Source organism: Rhinoderma darwinii, chromosome 8 (genome assembly GCF_050947455.1).
Source record: "Rhinoderma darwinii isolate aRhiDar2 chromosome 8, aRhiDar2.hap1, whole genome shotgun sequence".
Taxonomy (NCBI): Eukaryota; Metazoa; Chordata; class Amphibia; order Anura; family Rhinodermatidae; genus Rhinoderma; species Rhinoderma darwinii.
The window spans coordinates 90,149,079-90,176,266 of NC_134694.1; the positions used below are offsets into that span (position 1 = coordinate 90,149,079).

General features: G+C 40.9%; 1 long non-coding RNA gene across 2 annotated transcripts in view; it reads left to right on the forward strand.

The window, feature by feature from the left end:
* Positions 1-27,188, forward strand: part of LOC142659605 (uncharacterized) — a 193,096-nt gene that overhangs the window by 124,058 nt on the left and 41,850 nt on the right. The window contains exons 3-5 of one of the 2 annotated variants that reach the window (XR_012850350.1): positions 23,725-23,869; positions 25,796-25,874; positions 26,644-26,708. This is a non-coding gene — a long non-coding RNA (uncharacterized LOC142659605). Of the gene's footprint in view, positions 1-23,724; positions 23,870-25,795; positions 25,875-26,643; positions 26,709-27,188 lie in introns of those variants that run through there. The other variant, XR_012850351.1, reaches the window with a different exon arrangement.

Here is a 27,188-nt window from a genome sequence, read left to right on the forward strand (position 1 = left end):
GGCCAGCTGCTTCTCCTCTACGGCGGAGCAGCCTAGTGGGTCCACATATCCCATAGCCGCAACAGTTGTCAATTGCCTAATATAAGGGGGAATAATGCCACCCCAAGTCCATATATGGCAATCAGAATAAATCTCTGGATCAATTACGAATATCTTCATAGAAGGGCATCCCAGCCGTTCTTAAATTCGTTCAATAAACAACAGTTACAATATCCTGTGGTAGAGAATTTGATAGTCTCACTTCTCTTACAATAAGCAATCCCCATCTTTAATGATGTTGAAACCCTCTTTCCTTTAGACAGGGCTGGCCTTAGGATAGATGGCGCATCATGCAAAATTATCCTTCGGTGCCCCACCCCATCATAAAAAAAATGCCCCATAAAAAGTATAATGCCCCCCACAGTATAATGCCTTATATAGTGCCCCCACGCAGTTTAATGCCCCTTTAATGCCCCACACACAGTATAATACCCCATTAGTGCCCCCATACAGTATAATAATAATAATAATATATTATAACCCCTTCAAGGACACAGAATTCTGTCCTCTAATTGTACCCACACAGTATTACGCCCCCTAAGTGCCACACACAGTATATTGCCCCCTGTAGTGCCCCTAAACAGTAGAGTGTCTGCTTAGTGGCCTCCACACAGTATAATGTCCCCTCCCCTGGCTGCCACACACAGTCCCCACCCCTTGTAGTTAGTGTTCCCCCGTAGATTGTGCCATACAGCCTCCCTGTAGACAGTGCCATACAGCCCCCACCTCCCCCTTGTAGATAGTGGCACACAGCCCCTTGTAGGTAGTGCCATACAGTCCCATTGTAGGTAGTGCCACACAGCCCCCTTGTAGGTGGTGCCACAAAGCCCCCTTGTAGGTAGTGACACACAGGCCCCTTGTAGCTATTGCCCCACAGCCCCCTTGTAGGTAGTGCCACACAGCCCCCTTGTATGTAGTGCCACACACACCCCACTGTAGGTAGTGCCACATGGACCAATGGTAGGTAGTGCCACACAGTCCCCTTGTAGATAGAACACACCCCCTTCCTGTAGATAGCGCCACTGTAGCTCCATGAAGAAGCAGAATCCCCCTGTGGAATCCGCTCCTGGACGTAGCGCTTGATATCTCTGTCCATACAGATGTAGCCGTCTTTACCTTGACTTTTAATGCATTAAATAAACAATGGCTAGATCTCTTATTTTGACTTTTTCAATGACTTTTCAATGGCTTTGTTGTGTAATATCACGCTGCAGCAAGTTATCAGAGTCAAGTTAAAGATGGCTACATCTGTATATGGACAGTTACATCAGGGGCAAGTCCTGAAGCGGAATCTCCGTCCACAGCATTGCTGACACTGTGACCGGGGATTCCACTCCAGGAGAAGCCCCTGACGTCTCTGTCCATTTATGGACAGTGACATCTGGGGCTTCTCCTGGGGCTGAATCACCGCGCTAGCAATGCTGTGGATGGGGATTCCGTTTCAGCATTTGCACATCTTGTTACTGTCCATATATGGACAGAGACATCAAGTGCTCCGTCTGGGAGCGGAAATCCCGGCCACAGGGGGATTCTGCTCATTCAGGGAGCTACAGTGTCGCTATCTACAGGAAAGGGGGTGGAGTGTGGGTTCTACGGAGGCTGCAATAAATCTCCTTCTCCTCACATGCACTTTGCGCTGTGACGAGGAGGAGAGAAAGCACGGCCGTGGTTCAGAGGAGTGTTGTGTCACCCCTGGAGGGTTCTCCCAGCACTCCAAGGTGCCACGGCACCCCAGTTGGGAACCAATGGCCTAGTAGATGGCAGAGCCGGGAGATGCCTCCCTGCTCTTCTATAGTGTTCAATAGTATCTGTGTCCTTAGGATGCAGATACTATTGAGTGTGGCAGCTGTAGCAGCCACAGCGGTTTCTAGCGGCATCGCTGGCCATGGGGGGTCGTGTCCTGGCGGGTAGCAAGGGCACCCCGAAGCCCGGTGATGCCACTAGCACCCGCTTTGGCTGCTACAGCAGTAGTGACACCACTGAGAAAAGAAGCGCCCGGAGCGGAAAGGCAGCTGCTGAGTTGCCGGGCCCGGGTGGTGCTGAAACAAGCAGGGGAAGGGAGCTCTCTTCCACCTGCAGGAGTGATGCGCCCTGTGCAATGGCACAGGTCACACAGCACTAAGGTCAGTCCCGCCCCCTTGTCATGGTTACAGGCCTAAGTATAAAAAGATAATTAGAAAGATCTCTGTACTGTACATTGATAAATTTGCACATTGTAATTAGATCACCCTCTTTTTTCCAGAATAAATAACTTTAAGTTTGATAATTTTTTTGGATGCTGCAATCCAGTCATTCATTTAAAAGGGTTGTCCATGGGAATGAATATTACACTCTCTTTTGGATCACGCAAAATTTTTAAAAAATTCAATTGGAATTATTTTTTATTTTTTTAAGTGCTGCTGTATCTACATGTTGCTTTTACATACAGTACTTGTCATGCCGCTCTTGCTGTTCTTTTGATTTGAATCTCACAAAGCCCAAATACTGTGGTAAGGTGTCCAAAATAAATATATTCACAAGCTACTAAAATAAAGAGCTGTATTGTTTTTCAAATTTGGGTACATAACTGTTATAAATTTTTCTACATTTTGCATACCAAAATATCCATAGATGGGGAATTGGTCATTTAAACTGAGTCTGACTCTCCTAGAATATTTTAAAAAATATATAAAAAGGATCACTAAGCGTTCAGGTAGTTGTGGGCACTGGAAGTAGTGCAGTGGCTTGTGGTGGTGGTGGTAATTTAAGTAGTATTGAGGGTGGCAGGAGACAGGTAATCAAGATACTTAATTAGGTAGACAGCATACAGACTTCACTTTTAAAGCAGGTTTAATGGTTTATTTATCATGAGTGAATATTTTGATGTTTCGGCTCACTGGCTAACTTTTTTGCTCAATTCATTACACATCCATCATTTTGATGAAACTGCTGTGCTGACGACCCTTTGCGAAAAGCTATTTGTAGCGGGACCTGTCCCGCTAAACTAAGGAAGTTTAATCCAATGCTCAAGTTCATGTGATCCCAACTTTGGGGATCCCCTGGTACTAGAGAAGCCTAGGTAGGCTCTGATAATTGCTTCAACCGTTACAACTTAGTCAAATACACTTGGTTCAGTGTTGTCCTTTGAAACCTGGACCCGAGTGCTGCAAAGCAACAGTGCTAACCACAGTACACACACACACACACACACACACACACACACACACACACACACACACACACACACACACACACACAGACTTTCATCCCTCCTGTATTGAACATACAAATCAAACCATTCACAATAAACACAATATACAGACTTGGTTTTATTCCATTAGACTTCCCCTATTGTAGCATTTGTTCAGTATGATAAGGACAGGGAGCAGCTGCGTTAGCTGGTGGTAGTGTAGCCCAAAAACACACCCTTACAAGTAAATCTCAAACCTAAGGCTAACTATAGGCAGTGTCAAAGTATGTGATTCAAATATTTACTCTAGTAAAATATTTGGTGCAGATAAATCAATATTAATCCCTTGAATAAGCACTCCCAACAAAAATATTTTGAGCGGCCCCTGTTTGTGATTGAGGTGTCATAAATGATACTGTAGTTAGAAAACTCACCTATGGCTTTATCTTGTAGTTTCAGCCTCCATTACGAGCTACCGTTTGGTCACTTTACCCCCACTCTGACTTTCTAAATCTCACTGCATCTGCTGTGTGGACCGTTAGTCAGTTTCGTAATTTCTATGAGATTTACATGAAGACTCTTGTAGTGTCCATGGCCACGAGCCGTTGGGTTTACTCACCTCCCGACGGTCGCAGCCATGGATCAGTGAGAGCTGGCTTAAAACTCCTTCCTAGGAGACGCCAGCGCTCACTTCCGCCCGATCCGCTGTGTCCCGTAGGGTGCGCGCGCAGGCTCGTGCCCGGTCTTAAAGGGATAGCGCGTGGCAACATGTAAACAATCATCATCAATTACACATGATTTCCTGGACTATAAGAAGGGCTCTGCCTGAGCATTGTTAGTGTATCCCAAGTCTGTCTTGCAAATGGTCCCTTAGTGTTTTCCCATTCCAGTTGTTACCTGTGCCCTGTTAGCTGTTCCTGTGCCTACTAGTGTTGGAGTCGTGTCTACTGCACCTGCGGTCGTTTGCCACATCCTGTGTCATCTGCCACGTCCTGTGTCATCTGCCACGTCCTGTGTCATCTGCCACGTCCAGTGCCATCTTCCACTTCAAGTGTGATCCGCCACGTCTTGCGCAATGTGCTGCACCTGCTGTCAACTGTCACGTCCAGTGCCATCTTCCTCGTCCAGTATGATCCACCACATCTGGCGCAGCGTGCTTTACCTGCTTTCACCTACCACAGCTGGCGCAACCTGCTGCAACCTCCTCCATCCGTGCCAAAGCCTCGGCCACTGTCTGGACTATTCAGGTACCCTAGTGTGGGACTTTGTATTGCTGGGTTGCTCTGTGGTTTGGCCAGCTGCCTCCCCGCTATGGCGGTGCGGCCTAGTGGGTTCACATACCCACAGACCGTGACAACTCTCATAGGTATGAACTGAGAGACTGACCACACAGCAGATGCTGCAAGATTCAAATGGTCAGAGTGGGTGTCATGAACGGTAGCCCAGAACGGAGTCTGACTACACGATGAAGCCATGGGTGAGTTTGCTAGTCACAGTAATGTTTTTGCCACATCATTTGCAAACAGGGAGGCTGAAAACATTTTAGCCTTTGTTTTTTTTTTTCATTCCAAAAGTCATAAAATTTTTATTTTTTCGTCCTCATAATTGTATTTGGCTATAACTAAATCGTCAAAGGTTTTGATTACCCCAACAGAAAATGATATGCACCGTAAGAAAAAAAAGTAAGAGATTTTAACAGCTTGGCATGTTTCAATACAACTTGAAATGAAATACTATGAACTGCTCTTTGGTTTTTAATTTTTTTTTCCATGCACTACATTTAATTGAAATAGGCTTCATACTGCAGATGCCTAACAGATCAGGATATATTTGATTCATCTTAATTAATTAATAAATTATTTAAATTATTCCGCTAAGTGACATATTGATATAAAACAAAAGATTTGTGGAAAAAGTTTATCTGTTCTGTAAGCCACAAATGAGATAATCAAATTTGTAAAACCTCCATTTGGCTCGCATAGTACAGATACTTGAAACTCAGTCAACTTCAATTAAGTAAGTAGAAAAGTAACATTTTACAAATCACTTATACTCTTACATTAGAGTCCCAGTCATAACCAATCAGCAACTTGGAAGAAAAAAATATTCCTGTTTTAGTGTTCGAGCTGCAGTCATCAAAGCTGAGACAATTTCCATTCCACAGTTATAAAGTATATGGAAAATGTACAATTGTCATTTAGTGGCCAAAGCAAAAGTTTGAAACATGCTTAGCAAGTGGCGCCAAATTTATCATGTTACTTATATCATGCTGATCAAGTTGGTGCAATTTGTGCCATTTCTGTCCACTTCTACATGCATAGATCCCATAACACTATTCATTTATCCCACTCCAGTCTTTTGCACAGTTGATCACATGGCAATATTTTTGGTACATTCTGGAATTTCAAAAGCACTACCATGCTTGAATCCATGCCCCCCATAAATAATTATGAATTTATATTACTGTCTCTTGTTAATTATGAATATTAGCCATTTATGTCATCCAGGGATTTATAATAATTGCACCATGCTGCTGTGCCAATCACTTTGATTTAGTACTACTGTGCCTACTGATACTAGTTTACTTACTACCCACCTTCTCAATTTAGAAATGGGCCTAGCATATCTTAATATTCTAGGGGCACCTGGGAACCTATGGCAAAACCAGTCTATCCACTCTTTTTTTTTCTGAGTGAATTGTAAAATATAACTTTTATTAGATCGCTAAAAGATTAGCCGCACAATTTCAAAATCCATCATGCACACTACCTAATAGCTAATAAGCTTATATTGTCGGCTTAATCTGCCTCAAACATGAAAGGCCATTGACTAATTATTATGTCCCTGCCAGCCGCCACTGGTGCAAACACGAGCGGGATAAGAAACTTTGCTATGGTGGTGACGGCAGTTCACCTTCCATAGCCTTTTAATTATTGCAGGACAGTGTGTCGACTGTACTAAAAAACATATAGAATCAGTGCCCCTCCGACATGTTTCACCAAGAACTGGCGTCTTCAGGGGCTATGGGGCAAAGGCATTCGAAATACCGCTTCAGAGGCATTTGATACTTAGTCATAGGGAATGTCCTGCAGTGTCGTCCAATCAGAAAGAGGGGAGGACATCACAAGTACGTTTTTTAAATTTTAAATTTTAGAAAGTCTGACTCAAAATGTAGTCTTCATTATATGACTTGCATTGTTAAGTAGAGATGAGCGAACTTATCAAAAGTTCGGTTCGGCTAGTTCGCCGAATTTCACAAAAAAGTTCGGTTCGGACCGAACTAGTTCTGACCGAACCTGTCACTTACGTGCGCCGAGCATGCTACTGTCCAGGGTGCTGATAGAGTTAATGGGCTGCACTAACTCTTTCAGCAACCTTCACAGTACATGCTCGGCGCGCGGAAAATACCATTTAAATGTAATAAAAAAATAAAAATTATACGTTCGTACTTACTTTCCTCCTGTCCGGCCTCCAGCGATGACGTTTCATCCCTTTCGCCGCTGCAGCCAATCACAGGCTGTAGTGGCGGTCACGCACGTCAGGATGACGCTTCATCCCACGTGACCGCCTCTGCAGCCAATCACAGGCTGCAGCGGCGACATGAATGAAACGTCATCGCTGGAGGCCGGACAGGAGGAAAGTAAGTATGAACGTATTATTATTATTTTTTGGCATGTATGTATGTTGGCATGTATGTATGTATGTATATCTGTGCATGTATGTTTGCATGTATGTTGGCATGTATGTATATATGTGCATGTTTGTATGTATATTTGCATGTATATATTTGCATGTATGTATTTTTGCATGTATGTTGTCATGTATGTATGTATGTATGTATGTTGTCATGTATGTATATATGTGCATGTGTGTATGTATATTTGTATGTATGTTTGCATGTATGTTTGCATGAATGTATGTATATTTGCATGTGTGTATATATATATATATATATATGTATGTATGTTGTCATGTATGTATGTATGTTGTCATGTATGTATATATGTGCATGTATGTTGGTATGTATATATGTGCATGTGTGTATGTATGTATATTTGCATGTATGTATGTTGTCATGTATGTATGTATATATGTGCATGTATGTTTGCATGTATGTTGGCATGTATGTATACATGTGCATGTTTGTATGTATATTTGCATGTATATATGTTTGCATGTGTGTATGTATGTTTGCATGTATGTATGTTTGCATGTATGTATGTTGTCATGTATGTTTGTATGTATGTTGTCATGTATGTATGTATATATGTGCATGTATGTATGTTTGCATGTTTTTATTTTTGCATGTATGTTTGCATGTATGTTTATATATGTGCATGTATGTAATTATGTTTGCATGTATTTATGTTTGCATGTATATTTGTGCATGCTTGTATATATGTATGTATGTATCTTTGCATGTTTGTTTGTATGTATGTATGTTTTCATGTGTGTGTGTATGCATGTATGTATGATAGTTTGCATGTATATATGTATGTATGGCCATGTATGATACTGTCTGCTGGCGCCCTGTATCTAAGTCAACTTCGCGGCAGGCTTCTATACATGGTATAACAGTCAGTATCACACATTAAACTGAATCTAAGCCTACAACATGTTTTATTTCATTATTTTATTTTTTTACAGGTTTGGTGTTTGGACTACGTCGGTTTCGAGGACTACTTCGATGACGGTTTTTTTTCTACAATAAAATGGTTAATGAGGGTTGTGTTGGGGGTGCTTTATTTCAATAAAATATTTTATCTATATCTTTGTCTTTTTCTTTTCAAATTTTATTATTACCACTTTAGTAATGGCCGCTGTCTGAGTGACAACATCCATTACTAATGCGAGGCTTAGTGTTAGCCGGTGCAGAGGCTAACACTAACCACCATTATTACCCCGGTACCCAAAACCACCAGGGGTGCCGGGAAGAGCCAGGTACGATCCAGTACCCGACCATCTGTTGTGATGGTCGGGCCCTGGGGCGGCCGCAGGCTGGTATTATGAGGCTGGGAAGGGCCAAAAACAGTGGACCTTCCCACCCTTGTAATGCTAGGCTGCTGCTGCTGTGTTGTATCTGGCTGGTTATAAAAGTGGGGGGGGACCCCACGTCATTTTTTTAAATTATTTATTTATTTACATTTTTTTTTTAAAAAAGACATGGGGTTCCACCCAATTTATCATAACCAGCCACATACAACACAGTGTTATTAGCCTGGGAATGGACAAAACCAGTGGCCCTTCCCACCCATGTAATGCCAGACTGCTGCGGCCTTGTATATGGCTGGTTATTAAAAATGTGGGGGACCCGTCTATTGCTAAATTTGTTAAATTCCAAAAAAAAACGACGTGGGGGTCCCCCCCATTTTTATAACCAGCCCGATACAACACAGCAGCAGCAGCCTAGCATTACAAGGGTGGGAAGGTCCACTGATTTTGGCCCTTCCCAGCCTCATAATACCAGCCTACGGCCGCCCCAGTACCCGACCATCACAACAGATGGTTGGGTACTGGATCGTACCAAGCTCTTCCCGGCACCCCTGGTGGTGGTGGGTACCGGGGTAATAATGGGTGGTTAGTGCTAGCCTCTGCACCGGCTAACACTAAGTACCGCCTTAATAATGGACGCTGTCAATCAGCCAACTGCCATTATCTAGGCACTAATAAAGTTTGAAAAAAAAAACACAAAGACAATTCTTTTTTATTGAAATAAGAAATCCCCAACAAAACCCTCGTTAACCATTTTATTAAAATTTGAAAAAACGCAGATCTACGCAGTAGTCCAACGAATCGTAGATGTAGTCCAATCGGTACATCAAAATCTGCAACAACATAAAAAAACAGTTATCAATGTGAACAATACCAATACTTCTACTCACCTACACACATATATACACGCACACACAAACAAACAACCATACACAGACACACACATATATACACAAACACAACAAGATATACACACACACATAAACAGACAAACACACACATATACACAAACTCACACATATACAAACAAAAACACACATATCCAAACACACACACACACAGTTATACACACATACACGAACACATATACACAAACACATATACAAACAAAAACACACATACCCAAACACACATATACACAAACACATATACACAAACACACCCATATATACACACAAACACACACCCATATACACATATACAAAAACACACACAAACATCTACACACAAACATATACACAAATACACCCATATATACACAAACATATACACAAAACACATATACACAAACACACCCATATATACACACACACATATAAAAACAAAAACAGACAAAGTCACATACCCAAACACACATATATACACAAACACACACATACACAAACACGGTTTCTTTTAAATGCTGCTGGGGAACCCGCTCGATCCACTATATACGGCTGCGCTACAGTGCAGCATTTAAAAGAAACAGGATCCTGACCTGTCCATAGAGTTTAAGGCAGCACAGAGTATTTCAGGAGATGAGCGTGCAGATTCAGTGCTGCTGCGAACTCTGCTCTTACCATTACGTAGCTCTCAGTCTGTTACCTCTCCTCCACTCCTGTCCTCCAGAACACCTTCACATGATTGGCAAGTCACCACGTAATGGTAAGAGCAGAGTTCACAGCAGCACAGAGTATTTCAGGAGATGAGCGTGCGGATCTTGTGCGGGGTGGTGACTTGCCAATCACGTGAAGGTGTTATTGAGGACAGGAGTGGAGGAGAGGTAACAGACTGAGCTACGTAATGGTAAGAGCAGAGTTCACAGCAGCACTGAATCTGCACGCTCCTCTCCTGAAATACTCTGTGCTGCTGTGAACTCTGTTCTTACCATTACGTAGCTCAGTCTGTTACATCTCCTCCACTCCTGTCCTCTATAACACGTTCACATGATTGGCAAGTCACCACCACGCACAAGATCCGCACGCTCATCTCCTGAAATACTCTGTGCTGCTGTGAACTCTGCTCTTACCATTACGTGGTGACTTGCCAATCATGTGAAGGTGTTCTTGAGGACAGGAGTGGAGGAGAGATAACAGACTGAGAGCTACGTAATGGTAAGAGCAGAGTTCACAACAGCACTGAATCTGCACGCTCATCTCCTGAAATACTCTGTGCTGCCTTAAACTCTGTGGACAGGTCAGGATCCTGTTTCTTTTAAATGCTGCACTGTAGCGTAGCCTTATATAGTGGATCGAGCGGGTTCCCTAGCAGCATTTAAAAGAAACAGGATCCTGACCTGTCCACAGAGTTTAAGGCAGCACAGATTATTTCAGGAGATGAGCACGGGCAGCCGTTCGTTTTTCCGAGCCGTGCTCCCATCATGCACACGACCGTAAAAACACCCGTTATTGCGGGTCGTAATTACGACCCGCAATAACGGGCTCATAGACTTCTGTTACCCACGGGTACCTTTCCGTATTCTCACGGGAAGGTGCCCGTGCCGTTAAAAAAATAGAACATGTTCTATTTTACGGGCCGTGCTGCTATAATTATAATGACAGCACGGTTCGCAAAAGCGGCCAGCTGCCCGTGGCCGGCCGGCCGTGCTCGTACTTACGAGTCGTAATTACGAGCACGGCCCGTAAAATAAAAAAATAGAACATGTTCTATCTTTTTAACGGCACGGGCACCTTCCCGTGAGAAAACGGGAAGGTACCCGTGGCTAACAGAAGTCTATGGGCCCGCTATTTCGGGTCGTAATTACGACCCGTGATAACGGGTGTTTTTATGGTCGTGTGCATGAGGCCCCGTAATGATGGGTGGCTACAGGTGTGCACCCGTCATTACGGCAGCGTTGCTAGGCGACGTCAGTAAGGGTATGTGCACACACACTAATTACGTCCGTAATTGACGGACGTATTTCGGCCGCAAGTACCGGACCGAACACCCTGCAGGGAGCCGGGCTCCTAGCATCATATTTATGTACGATGCTAGGAGTCCCTGCCTCTCCGTGGAACTACTGTCCCGTACTGAAAACATGATTACAGTATGGGACAGTTGTCCTGCAGAGAGGCAGGGACTCCTAGCATCGTACATAAGTATGATGCTAGGAGCCCGGCTCCCTGCACTGTGTTCGGTCCGGTACTTGCGGCCGAAATACGTCCGTCATTTACGGACGTAATTAGTGTGTGTGCACATACACTAAATAGTCACTGTTCAGGGTGCTGAAAGAGTTAACTGATCGGCAGTAACTGTTTCAGTACCCTGGACAGTGACTACCGATCACAGTACCTGTAAAAAAAAAGACGTTCATACTTACCGAGAACTTTCTGCTTCCTCCAGTCCGGTCTCCTGGCCGTTGCCTTGGTGACGCGTCCCTCTCGACATCCGGCCCGACATTCCTTGATGACGATGCAGCCTTGTGAGCGCTGCAGCCAATCACAGGCTGCCGCGGCCTCTGCAGCCAATCACAGGCTGCAGAGGCCTCTGCAGCCAATCACAGGCTGCCGCGTCAGAAAAGGTCGGACTGGAGGAAGAAGAGGGACTCGTCAACAAGACAACGACCGGGTACGTATGAAATGCTTTTTATTTTATTTTTAATCAGCAGCCTCTTTTCTCTATCAGTGATTGATAGAGATAAGTGGCTCCCGATTTGTATAATGTTTTTGACCGGGTTCGGTCAAAACGGGTTCGGCCGAACCCGGTGAAGTTCGGATTCGCTGCGAACCGAACTTTACCGGAAGTTCGGACCGAAACCGGGTTCGGTTGTCCCGGTTCGCTCATCTCTATTGTTAAGGCTGGCTTCACACGAGACTGTTTGGTCCATAAAGGACGGAACCTATTTCGGCCGCAATTCCCGGACCGAACACACTGCAGGGAGCCGGGCTCCTAGCATCATAGTTATGTACGACGCTAGGAGTCCCTGCCTCGCTACGGGACAACCCATCCCGTACTGTATTCATGTTTTCAGTACGGGACAGTAGTTCCACGGAGAGGCAGGGTGAACTCCTAGCATCGTACATAACTATGATGCTAGGAGCCCGGCTCCCTGCAGTGTGTTCGGTCCGGGACTTGTGGCCGAAATATGTTTCGTCCTTTACGGACCGAACATGCTCGTGTGAATCCAGCCTAACTGTCATGAGGTGCTAATAGATGGACCGTGAAAACACTGGGTTAGGCTCTGTCCACATCTGCGTTGGGGTCCCGTTCTGATGTCCTGTTGGAGGCTTCCGCTAGAACGGGACTCTGAGCAGACACAAACCGACACCGACGGAAATCAGAGGTTTCCGTCTACATCACCATTGATTTCTCTCGGAACGTCAGAACAGGACCCCAACACAGATGTGAACAGAGCCTTAGTAACATGTTGGCAAAGGCTAGACCAGGAAGGGAAACATAAGGGATAAGCCACTCTTTACCATTAGCCCCCTCTCTTAACAACACCTGACATGTAGATAGGCAGAAGATTCATAGCTAAGTACCAAAATGAGAGAAGCGTGGTTGTGTGTAAGCCGAGGTTAGGGCAGGCAGAGTTCTTGGAGAACGGGTTACTGGACACAGGGCAGACAGCATACAGAATATACATAGTACTGGCTTCAAAAGGACCTATTTCTCAGACTTAGGAGTCACAAGGAGGCTTAAATAGTCAAGAATGCCCAGTCATATGCTGAACATTAATTGCATTTGACATGTGCTGTAAAATGATATAAAATGTAAGCATGTTAATTTAAAACATTTTATTTTATTGTCAATTGAATTTCTATAGTTTCCAAAGTGCTTTCCGAATTCAGACCTGGCTCTCAAGGTATAATATGGCCTCTTTGGCCCAAACAAGTGCAAATTATTCTATTTCTTCAAACATAGATTTCTTTCTTATGATTTACAAGTTGCCTTCAGAACACCTGTCAAGAGAGAGAAATCTGCAGAAAAGGAGCATATTTCACTTCGGTGTTCATATAGCAGTTGGGGCTTAATTATATGCAAGTGCATGATTTGAAAACACATCCATTTTCTGATGTAACAAATTGATCCTTACTATAATTTACGAGACCTTACAAATGTGCTTTCCAGCAGATTTTTATGAACTATAATTTTGATTTAAACTGTCAATCCACTTTTTCTAAAGTACATTTATAGTTGACTTTGGAACTGTAAATAGTAACTTTGGTTTACTTTGCAAATGCTTTATATAGCATTGATTAGTTTTGTGTTCTAAATTATAATGAAATTTAAATGAAATAATAATAATAATGCAATAAGAAATAGTAATAATAAAAGTAATAGCAACAACAACAGAAGTGAACATTTTGGTATAATTATACATATGATATGTTATTATATTTACCCTCTTTAACCCTTCCCGCCGCAGCCCTTTTTCAAATTTTCATTTTCGTTTTTTCCTCCCCACTTTCCAAAAGCCATAACATCTTTATTTTTCTGTCGATATAGTACTATGAGGGCTTGATTCTTGTGGGACGAGTTGCATTTTTTGGTAGCACCATTTATTTTGCCATATAATGTACTAGGAAACAGGCAAAAAATTATTTGTGGGGTAGAAAATGAAAAATACAGCGATTCCTCCATGTTTTTTTGCACGCCGTTTTTATGGAATTCACTGTGCAATTAAAACAACATGTTAACTTTATTCTGTGGGTCAGTACGATTATGGAGATACCAAATATATATAGTTTATTCTATATTTTACTACTTTTACAAGTAAAAACCTAAGTGTAAAAAAGAAAATTTATTTTGTGTCGCCAAATTCCAAGAGCCATAACTTTTTTATTTTTTGTAGTATTTAATAATATCATTTTGGTGTATATGCGACGGTTTGATTTCATTTTATGTAGGAGATTAGGTGACCAAAAAATAGAGAGATTCTGGAGTTTACAATTTTTTTCTTTACGGCGTTCACCGTGCGGGTTAAATAATGATATATTGTAATAGTTCAGACTTTTACGGACGCGACTATACCAATTCTGTTTATTTTTTTTATTTTTTTACTACGCTCTAGGGGGAAAATGGGAAAAGGAGTTTTTTTTAACTTTTAATATTTTAAAACATTTTTTACACAAAAAAAACTTTATTTAACTTATTTTCACATTTTTTATTAGTCCCCCGAGGGGACTTCAACCAGCTATCATTAGATCGCTTGCACGATATACTGCAATACTAATGTATTGAAGTATATCGTGATTATGACAGGCAACTATTAAGCCCTGCCGGAGTCAGGGCTTAATAGGTGCACAAAGATGGCAGACCTGGGGGCCCCCCTCTTTCTAACTATTTAAATTCTGCAGTCGCTATTGACCGCAGCATTTAACGAGTTAAACGAGTTAAACTAGCAGGATCGCGCTCAAGCGCGATGCCGATCGTTACTCTGAAGTGTCGGCTGTAAAAAACAGCCGACACCCGCATCGTAATTAGCGGGTTCACTCCATGAGCCCGCTCCATACTTCTCCATCCGACTTTGGCGTATGGATACGTCAAATGTCAGGAAGCGGTTAATGTAAAACCATCTTGGTGAACCTACAAACATATTATAGGGTATATAAAAATTTAGATAAATGTCAATTCCGCAACAGAGTGCTATAACTGAAATCAATACCTTTGGCAGGAAAGGTCTCTTACTCCAGCAAAATAGATCTGAAGACAACAGCACAGATCTAGGAATGGAGATTATGTTCCTCATGAGAGGAAGACATGTGCCAGAAAACTGGAAGGGAGTTGACAAATGAGGGAGCTTTGGAGTGAAGTTTGGCAGTAGATTTAGCAAGAACATTTCATGGAGGAATCTGATGTACTTTATGCGCAATCTGGACGGCACGTGTAAGATTGTTTACATTGACTGAGATAGCTAATTGGATAGTATGTGTAGTCTTTGTATTACAAATGAGGGAGCTTTGCAGTGAAGTTTGGCAGTAGCCTTAGCAAAACCATGTCATATTGGAATCTGTTGTATGGATACCCTGATCACAATGTTTGAAGCTTCCCTATTCTCTTAACGGATGTTATGGGTAGGGGGCGGACACACCAAATGTGCAAACCCTGCAGCTGCACAGGAGCCCAGTACATTGCATATAAGGGACTGAAACAGTGGCTCACAGATACTGGTGCATGGTTGGAGACACAACGTAGCATGCCATTTAAACTCTTGGAGAGCATGGGGGCACACACAACCCCCCCTACATGGCGGCTCTTCATCGCCTATGTCCATCTTCGATTATGACCAGGAGGAAATAACCTTTTAGGATAGGTAATTATAGAGCAGGTCCCCTAAATACAGACCAGATAAACTAATACAGACCCCAGACGCCTAAATACAGACCCCCTAAATACAGACCCCCGACCTCAAACTAATAGACCCCTAAATACAGACCCCAGACCAGACCCCCTAATCTAATACAGACCCCAGACCAGACCCCCTAATCTAATACAGACCTCAGACCAGACCCCTAAATACAGACCCCTAAATTAAGACCCCTAAACTAATACAGACCCTGGAACAGGCCCCCTAAATACAGACCCCAGATGTCAAACTAATACAGACCCCCTAAATACAGAGCCAGTCCCCTTAAACTAACACAGACCCCTAAATATACAGACCCTAAACCCCTTAAACTGATACAGACCTCAGACCCCTAAATACAGACCCCAGACCCCTTAAACTAATACAGACACCAAATCTCCTAAATATAGACTAGAACCCCTAATTACAGTCCCCAAACTAGGCCCCCTAAATACAGACCCCCTAAAAACACACCCCTTAAACAAATCCATCCCCTTACACTGCAGCTCACCTCAGTCTTCTCTGTGGAATCTTGCTGCTGCTCATGGACCTGCGGTCATGTGACCAGCAGGTCTCTAAACAGTAGTAAGAACTTCAGAGATAAGGTCATGTGACCTTATGTCTAAAGGTCCTTTTGCAGGACGTATACAATGCTGTTTTGTCTCGTTTTTTGCTGCGATTCGCGGCAAAAAAGCAACAAAACTTCATTGTACTTTGGGAGGCCATTGGCACCCTGGGAGCCATGGGCGGCCGCCCAAAACACCATATGATGATCCGCCATTGGTCCCAAGGGATGCTGGCTCAGACTTCCTAGAGGGTTGAAAAGGTTAAGATGCATTATTGCAAATAACAGCTAAAGCCTTAATAGGCTGCAGCAGTCTCCAGGTTGCATACGGTTACAACACCCTTTTTACACCTCCAAGGAATCTAGGAAGTTCGGCATAACAAATGAAAACAGTAACGCAAAGCAAACAAGTAGTGCAAAACCATCTTGTTCAAGTCCACAGGACAGAAAAAACACATGGTGGAAGGGGCTAAATTACCTTATGTAGGGAGGAGACTCTAGTTAATTAGTTTGATTAGTTTTAAAAATGTCATCTGTCCTACTAGTACACAGGGGCAGAAATAACCCAGTATTGTGCTGCTGTAGGATGTAAGGGAATATGAAATTCCTTCAGCTATGCTTGTATCAGAAGGGTACAATGCTAAAAACAGTATTATTTCCAAAAAATGTTTTCGACCATAATTAGAGATGAGTGAGTCGATTCTACACAAATTAAACTAGTTCTGAATTTCTCAAGAATTTTGGATTCACCAAAATTAGACGTTTTTGGGGTTTGTGGCATGTGATTTGCCGGCTTCCATTTCACAGATTAGAAAAAGAATGAGTGCTTACCTCTATTGCCTTGAAGGCAGCCATTCCTAATGCACTGTGATTATACTTCCCTCTATCACAGCCAGTCAAGAAGGATACAGGTGGATGACTCATATCAATTTAATAAACACAACCAGGAAAGGCTACTGGTGGGACACAGTCCTAGAAGACACCAGAGTCAGACACAAGTGTTCAGGGCAATCAGGGGCACTTGTGATTCATGGCAAAAAAAAATCTGACCGAATCTAATCGGACGGACGATTTGACTCGATCAGACACAAAACTTTTTTGAGAAATTCGCTCATCTCTACCCTTAATATAAAATAAACATACTTGATATACATGAGGAATGGCCATAATTTGTCAAGCATTTTTGAGGACTTCTTTTTGAGAAGCCTAAATTTTGTAATCTACCACGGGACGAGGGACAAGTACATTAGGCATGTGGAAGACACTGCTGCAATATTTTTTACATGCACCTTTTTCAGCTGCCCCAATGTCTCCATAGTGATAGCAGACACAGTTACTCATTGCACTTGCTCCACAGCCATGCATGCCTTTTTTATACATATCCATGCTGCTCCTCCCTTCTGCCCTGCTCTGTGCTTGAGTGTTTATTAGTTCTCAGGAACTATCCAAGATCCATACCAGCTAAGAGCACTAGTCAAGATTCACATGTTCCTGTATAATTCACCGATATGTATTTCACTAGAAATCTACCTGTAGATTGCAACCTTCTTTTTGGTCACCACTGATATAGAGGGTATATCACCGGTTGGCCTTGGCATGCGATTCCACTACTTAAGTCTGCAAATTATTTAAAAAACATGAAATCTTGCTATAGCACACCCAATAGTCTCACATTAGGTTGTACAACGTGCCGAGCCCAATGCAGCATCCTAAGTTGCAGTTGATTGAGTGTTTTTGAATGGCATGACACTATTAGGTACATTGTGCCCTCCAATAGAAAACAATGTAAATGTTTTTTATTATACATTTATTCACAGTTATATATTAAAACAAAAAAGTAAAAAAAAATTGTGAAAGTTACATTGTGCAATTTGAGTCAAGCTTGGAGTCACTATTATCTCAGTCCTTGAACCCTCATGTTTGACTTTTTCAACAAATATATAATGTACATATCACATACACCGGTGCCTAAGAAAGTATGCAGCATATGTACACCGTTAACTAACTTTTAAGCTATTTATTTTGGTGAGAAATACGGATTTTTTAAGGTATATTTGCTAGCCATTGGATATTTGATTTCTGGAAAAATAAATAATCTACTGTGTACATTTTTGTTCAATGTTTGCTAAAATCTGCAATAATATTATTAAATTGTCTAGATGCAAATAATGGCAGATAATCAGAAAAATATATCAAACGTAATAAAACATTTCAGGTGTAAAATATCTAAAGTAGTTAAGAAGATAACTTAAACTCAAAATGTCAGAGCTAGTACTATAAAAAGATCCACTGACTGATCTAGGGAATTAATTTGATTTCCGTATATGGACTTGGGAAATATTTTCACTGCTTACGCGTCATGATAGCAGATGGCGTTGTTTTCACATCCTCTATAAAGCACATTACGTTTTTACAGCAGGTTGACCTTGCATGGACCTGTGCCTTCTTCTACCTCAGTAACTATGTAATTGTGTACCTAATGATGTAAATGTAACTACATTATGATTTTAATGTAAAGTCGCTTAGTCAAGCACGTATATACTATATATATATATATATATATGTGTATATATATATATATATATACATACATACATACATACATACATACATAATAGTATATACATACAATATTATTTAAAAAGCATAGGCTCACCTTTGAACCCTATTTTAAAGTATAAATATAAATATTTGCATATGGGGGTTGTATGAGAACAGCTTATGACTAGTAAGCAGATAAAATAAAATAGCATATGATTATTGTTTCTTAAAGGGGTTGCATGATATTAGAAAAACATTGCTGCCTTCTTCCAGGTACTGCCCCATTTCGGGTATTGCAGTTCTGCCCCTATCACTTGAATAGAGAGGACTACAATACCAGACAGAGCTCCCGGGCAAGAGAGGCGCTGTTCCTAGAAGAAATCAGCAATATTTTTCTAATCTAATGCACACTTTTTAAGAAACAAGCCTTATTTGCTAGCTTGATATCATTCATCTTAGTCATAAGCTGTACTTTAATTTCTATGTTCCTTTCACTATTTTGGCCTTTGAATTAACTTTTTATCTAACTATGTTTTAGAGTACTGTCCTCATAATATTAGCCTTTTTAAAAAAAAGTTTAACTGTTCATCTAAAAACCTAAAAAACATATCCAGTTTCTGGTGGTGTTATTGATAAAAAAAAAAAAGGGTTTCCATGGTTTTGGATCTACCATACAGTATGCACAGGTCATTTCTGTTATACATATGATCATGCTAACGTATGTACGTATAAGGGGAACATAAAATATTAGTTTCACTAGATACAGACAGAAAGTATTTACCAATCTCCAGCTTTCTTGACTTTCCAAAATATTCTGTTTAGTTTTCAAACAACAATCTTTGACAGATAAGCGCTATGTTGCTGTGATATTTAGCATGACCCAAAAATATTTTGGAAAAAATAATAATACATAAATCTGTTAATTAAATATCAAGAACAGTATTTGACAATGGTTTGCTAAGAAAGTCTGAAATAATAATGTGTCCTACATTAGTATATTGTAATATATTTGCACTCATTTTTTCCCCTGAAGATAGTTTGAGATGACTTTATTAATTAAGAGATTCTATACAATATTTCAAACCTTCAGGATCTTCTTATGAAGTCAGCTGTCTAATGATGTATTTTAAATCAATAATCTAATTGAGATGTAAGTTATTGTCACTTTATAGCCTAAGGGAAAATGTGCTGAATTCTCCATAATGAGTTCTTAGTGACTTTATTTTAATCATTAAAATACAACAATCATTTATCCAGACTATGGCTTATCAGTTTTACTGTGAGTATATTGAGAAACTAAAGGGGTAATTAAATATCCATACATTATCTATGCTAATCATAGCAATGCTGTTGGAGTATGTTTACACTTAGTTAAGATTGTAAAAAAAGGGGCAGTTTTTTCCCCCCAGAAATAGTGCCATTCTTGTCCATTGACTGTGTCTTGTATTGTTCAGCCTCACTTAAAGGGAATGTGTTGCTAGAATTTTTTTTCTTTTTAGTTAAACAATTATTATTTAAATGATTACACATTGTTTTAATTTTTTTAATTTTTTCACAAGTCAGGAAATATTATAAATTAGATTCTAATTTATAACATTTCCATGTGCTGGCCACTAGAGGGAGCAGTTCCCAAAATTGCAGCATGGTCAATGTGGTAAAGCAATCTCATTGCTTTATGCTGCAAATTTGGGGTAGACACACCCTCTCTAGTGTCCTCACACAATCCCCCCTCCCTTATTCTGGCTAATGCCAAGAGGAGGAGGGGTTTGAATCTTTAAACCTCCTACACTGTGTGCCGCTATTTTCTGAGCGACTGCACAGTGTAGGAGCATTAGATACAGTGCTCAGCAGACAGTATAACATGAACATACACGAACATAATACACACATCACATACATGAACATGAATTACCTTCGCCTCCACTCCTATTCCTTGCGCCTTTGCTTCCTTGAACATATGGCCGGAAGTCGCGGCTAGAAGTCGTCATCTTACTGTCCAGCAGTGGCTTCCAGTCCACATCAAAATGGCTTCATTTTGGTCTGTGTGGGAGAGGCGCATGCGCCGTTTCCACGCAAACGACGTACACTTCAGAGAATGGAAGGCTCCCATTCGCATTCTCTATGGGGTTGTATGTGCAGTATTCCATCTCTGTATGTGTCGTTAATGGACACATACAGAGATGAAAAAAAAATGGCAGCCCCCATAGAGAAATAAAAGTAAGTACAAAAGTAAAAAGTTGAACACGAGAATACAAATAAATAACATTTATGTTAATATCATATTAAAAGCAATATGATAAAAAAGTGAAACTCCTATATTATATAGGTTCATTACGCACAGAGTGATCTATTTCCAGCATGTTTTTCTTTTAATGTTGATGATTGTGGCTAACAGTTAAAGAGGCTCTGTCACCAGATTATAAGTGCCCTATCTCCTACATAATCTGATCGGCGCTGTAATATAGATAACAGCAGTGGTTTATATTTTGAAAACGGTAATTTTTGAGCAAGTTATGAGCAATTTTAGATTTATGCAAATTAGTTTCTTAATAGACAACTGGGCGTGTTTTTACCTTTTTACCAACTGGGCGTTGTACAGAGGAGTGTATGACGCTGACCAATCAGTGACCAAACAGCGTCATACACTTCTCATTGTTACAGTGTGATTGTGCAGTGAAAGAAGCTGGGCTGGAACAATGAGAAGTGCAGGACGCTGATTGGTCTCTGATTGGTCAGCATCATACACTCCTCTGTACAACACCCAGTTGGTAAAAAGTAAAAACACGCCCAGTTGTCTATTAAGAAACTAATTAGCATAAATCTAAAATGCCTCATAACTTGCTCAAAAATTATCGTTTTTCAAAATAAAAACCACTGTTGTTATCTACATTTCAGCGCCGATCAGATTATGTAGGAGATAGGACACTTATAATCTGGTGACAGAGCCTCTTTAACTCTGGACATGATATAACACAGTGGACCAACACCAGCAGATGACATGGCCCCCAAACCATCACTGACTGTTGAAACTTTACACTGGACCGCAAGCAACTTGGATAGATGCCTCTCCACTCTTCCTCCAGACTCTGGGACCTTGATTTCCAAATGAAATGCAAAATTTACTTTCATCTGAAAGCAGGACTTTGGACACTAAGCAACAGTGTTGGTCAACTGTGTTATATCCAATCCAGAGTCAATTCAGCCGTCTACCAGGACATTTTGGAAATGCTTCCCTCTGCTGACAAGCTTTATGGAGATGCTGATTTCATTTTCCAGCAGTATACTGTCACTGGCTCAAATGCCTTAAAGGGACTAATGAAACAAATAAAATAAAAAAAATAACGTTTTCAGTAGTGTACCATCAAAAAAATATTGAAAGTTCCAAAAAAAAACTTTTTCCATTTTTTCCCTAAAGTAATGTTAAAAAAAATAAGTTAAAACAACTGGTATCTCCACGTCCATAAAAGCCTGAACTATTAGAATATAGCATTATTTAACCTTCTTGGTGAAAAATTAAGTGAAAACTCCTCCATTGTAACACACTACACCCAGGAAACTAGCGCAGACGCACAGGCGGAGGTTGAATGACATGTCTTGTCACCGGCTACAGTGGCCAACCCCTTTATGATCCTGAGCTCAGTGCAAAATCTATAGCAGGGCCACAATTAACTATGTACCAATTCACTCTTCTCATGTGGCAAAGGAGCCTTTGTGCCCCCTAAGGTACCAGGGTCAAGGTGTAACTATTCTTATGTCTAATGAAAAAATCTGTCTCTTACTATATACCAGTGCTGCATTAAGCGTTTTTAGTTCTCTATGATTAAATCTCCTATTATGAATATTATGAAAATGTACATCAGGAAAAGGCAAAGAAATTGAAAGCATAAATGCATAAATTGTGCTTCCCTGGTGACACCATAGGTGCCCACATACTCTACCTAACCCTCGTTCCAGCCCTGTAAGTATGTACTGTGCCTCCTTTTAGAATTCACTTTTGGTTTTGGCTGGAATAGTTAAAAGGTTTCACCACTTTGGACAAGTCCGTTAACAATAAGCTCATCACCTGCTAGGACTTTAGACATCCACTGTAATCTGTTGGTAAACCTTACAGTACTGGGTGTATTTTCCTGCAGTGTCACGACGTTGTGCCCTTTCAAATTAATGGGTTGTTTGTGTAATGTAGGACAGGGCAGAACAGGTCCTCCAGAGGGAGAGATGCGTTTTGTAGCCACTCTCCATTCTGCCCAGGAGATGAAAATTCTGGATAGATAGATAGATAGATAGATAGATAGATAGATAGATAGATAGATAGATAGATAGATAGATAGATAGATAGATAGATAGATAGATAGATAGATAGATAGATAGATGTAACACAAGAGTATGGTGCCATATTAATGTCATGTGATAATTATTCTGCCTCATAATTATGTTGTAACAATATTCAGTTATTGTAAAATTAGTAATCAGGCATTAGGGTCAAAAGAAGAACATTAACCTGTTTAAAAACATTTCTCTAAATAAGCCAAGAACAATGACAACACTAGTCTGAGAGTCACTGTGGGCTTTCTGTCTAGCCTACCTGCTTGACATATATAGAGAATGTAACCCATTAGTCCCCAATCCCAGTGGGCTCATGTTTTTCCAGGTGTTCCTGGTGACTACTTCAGCCTTGAACAGTGGTGTTAATTTTGCTATGCTTTCTGACTTGAAGTCTTTTTAAAAAAAAATCTAATCCGCTAATGCGCATCTGTAAGAAACTTTCATACAGGTACTGTACATGTACGATTTTTCATCCCCAAACATTGCTGTTTTTACTGTTTTAATATGGTGCGCATTAGGCAGATATAACACGGAATTTTAGTGCAATTGAAGCGCCATATTATGCTCTACTTTTCATACAGTCATTTCATTGATGTCAAAAATAGGTTTGGAGGCTTTCCTTAGTAACAGAGAACTATCTGTATTACTACCTGAGATAGGTCATTGATTCAGGTATTTATTCTGATTTCCAAACTTGGAACTGGGAAGAATTATTTTTACATGAGAATAAGTGGAAACTGCGTCATAGCATTATTTTTGACTCTGTAAGAACATAGATTGAACCAGATGAAATGATTTCTGCCTTACTGACTATGTTACTATGTCTAGAAAAGTGAAAGGACGACCAGTAAAAAGATAAAGAAAACTTTTTTTCTGGAAAAGCAAGAAGAATCTGAAGACCCAAACAGAAGACATGATATTCTCAGCAAACACACCATTCAAACCATTGTCAGAAAATGGAAGTGACTTCACGGTAAGAATGCATATAATCCAGCAATACTTTAATTGTTTTGGACCCTACAATAATGATTCACTTTCATCACTTAGGGTATGTTCACACACAGTGACCAAAATACGTCTGAAAATACGGAGCTGTTTTCAGGCGAATACAGCACCTGATTTTCAGACGTTTTTTTTAACGTAATTTACAACCGTTATTAGAGCTGTTTTTCAATGAAGTCAAAGAAAAACGTCTCCAAAAACGTCCCAAGAAGAGACATGCACTTCTTTTTCGCGGCGTCTTACGCACCGTATTTTGACATCGACGCGTAAATTTAAGGCTCGTGGGAACAAAACACCGTAAAACCCATTGAAAGCAATGGGCAGATGTTTGTAGGCATATTAGGGGTGTTTTTTCAGGCGTAATTCGTGGTGTAAAACGCCCGAATTACATCTGAAAACACTGCGTGTGAACATACCCTTAAAGAGGATATGTCATCTATATTCTGAAGCATCGTTTCTTAGAGCTCTGCATTGTGCCGTTCCTCTGTTACTTGATAAAGTCCCTATGAGGTTTGAAACATTGCAAGTTTATATGCTTGGTGAATAAATACCAACACTCTTTTGAATACTGGTGTGCTGCAGTTCCTCTCATTTTCTACTTTGTTCCTCTGTTACTGTTATTCTCTTTTGGAATATATTGACAAATTGGCCCTATACACTTCAACTCCTCTATACTGTCTAATCAGTGCTGGCAATAATATACCCTTTAGACAAGGGAATGGTAACTCTGAGTAGTCAATTAATTCATACATTTTCAGGAGGAATAACAGAGCAACGGCACAATGCAGAGTTTGAAGAAGATGCATTGCTATTTCAATAAATAGGGTCAGAAATGCTTGAAATTAAAGGGGTTGTCTGGTCATGCGGTTGTTTTTTTTTATTGCGGATGACCAATCCACAGGATAGGTCATCAGTATGTGATCGGTGGAAGTCATCAGTATATGATCAGTGGAGGTCTGAAACCCAGACACCGCACCAATCGGCTGCCTCCAGCACCGTAAGTTATGCAGTGATTCGGTGCTGGAAGCAGAAGGCTCCGTACACTGTATATCGGCTATGCTGAGTTACTGCTGCTCTGCTCTTATTCAAGAGAATAGGAGCAGAGCTGCAGTACTGCAGCACGGCCGCCATACAGTGCACTGAGCCTTCTGCTTCCAGCACCGAATCACTGCATAACTTACGGTGTCCAGAAGGCAGCCAGAACAGCTGTTTGGTGCAGGGTCCTGGTGTTGGACCCCCACCGATCATATACTGATGACTATCCTGTGGATAGGTCATCAGTGTGAAAAACTGCCCCATGCCCAGACAACCCCTTTAAACATAAGACCAAGAATCACAAATATATAATTATTTACTATAAGTGTCCACTAGTAAGATTTCCATCTTGTTACTAAACGAGCATTTAATGTACAGAATTGATTTATGTAGTCCATTGCTTCAGCCTTTGCTGACAAGGATGTGTACTGCTAGTGATGATCTGTCTCAATGTTCACTACAGTGCATTATGCTTAAAGAGCAATAATTTTACTTTGAAGATGACAGCGGATTTGCTGTGAATTGTTATGTATAAAGACAACCTTATTATATCAAGCTTATTCTTACTGTTGTACAGATATAAAATGATAGACATAGGAGCCTAATATACTCATCACCCACAATGCACACATACAGACATGCATATTGCAGGAATATTTTGTTTTTCATCATTTGTTCCAGCTATTTATACTGCACCTGCGAACAGACAAATATATTTTGACATTCTTGTTGTTGAAAAGCCTACTTCAAGATGATTGTCATTACAAAAATATGTTCAAATGCGCAGCTTTGAATTACCAGATGGAAATGTAATTCTATCTTACTGTACTGTTCAAACGTCTAGCATATGTTTGTTTCACAGAGGGATGAAAAGGAAGAAGCAACCCCTTTTTGGATGAACATCTACCATTGTTTACTTTGGCTGCTAGAGTGAAAATAAGGTGAAAATGATGAGGATTCTGCTATATGACATTTATCATCAGAAATTATATAAAAATTATATGTAAAATTATATATCAGCGAGACCTTCCTGGAGAACCAAACCTTATTATACTATATTATAAAGTTAGAAGATTATGTAAATACAATATTAAAATGGATAAAAAAACACATATCCTAAATGTAGTGTGCAATAGGTATAATTAAAATTCTACTGTACAGGCATGGGTAAATTAAAGTCTTGCAAACATAATATATTAATTTGTTGGCAGTGGTGAGGCTTGGTGTATGGTAGGTATGGCCATAAGTATGGGAACACCTCACCATCACACCTATGCAAACTTGTTAGACATCCCATTTCAAAATCAAGGGCATCAATCTGGAGTTGGTCCTCCTATAACAGCCACTACTCTTCAGGGAAGGCTTTCTAGCTGCCACTTGGCGTTGTGCAGGACCGACTGCCCACCTGGCAGTTCTGGAAAATGCTAGATGGGCTGGTGTCGGCAGTGGGCCGATCACATCTTCATCTCTGAGAGGCTTTTGTAGCTTCTCCACCTCAACTCTGACCTGTCTCTGCATGCTACAGGGTCAGTCACTTAGCCAACGTAGTCTCCTCTTCCCCTGACCTCTCTCTCTGCATCAGGGGAAAACATACCGCAAATTCAGCAGGTGCACAGGGGCTTCAAGGGGTGGGAAGTACCTCTCTATCACAGATAGATTAAAAAGCAGAAGCTAAGTTAGCAATGGACTAAAGTCTTGATTTTTTTATAGAAAGTTGCGATGTCCGAAGGGACGTGGCTTAATCGCAAAGTGTACAAGGCTAACCTGACTCAAGGGCAAGGTTTTGTTGCAGCTTGTAGGTATTCTTCCAGGGTTTACCAATTGGAAGAAAAGAGGCCTGGTAAGTTTCACTGATTGATGTGTAACGTAAGTGGTCAATGTGTGCTATATGCTGTATGTGTGTGTGTGTGTGTGTGTGTGTGGTGTGTGCATGGTGCTTATGTGTCATGTGCGCTGTCTGAGTGGTGCGCGTGCTGCATGTGTCCTATGTGTGTGTGACTTGTGTCAGGGGTGAATGTAATGTGTAAATTACACTTTGGCGTTCCATGTGTGAGTGGTACATGTCACATGCATTCTGTGTCCTACATTTGAGTGGTGCTTGTACGTAATTTGTCCCATGAGTAAGTGCTGCATATGCATCATGTGTCATGGTTATGGGTGGTAAATGTGCAGCATGTATCCTGGGTGTGGGTGGCGTGTGTTCAGCATATGGGTGGCTTGTGTGCAGCATGTGGGTGGCACATGTGCAGAATATG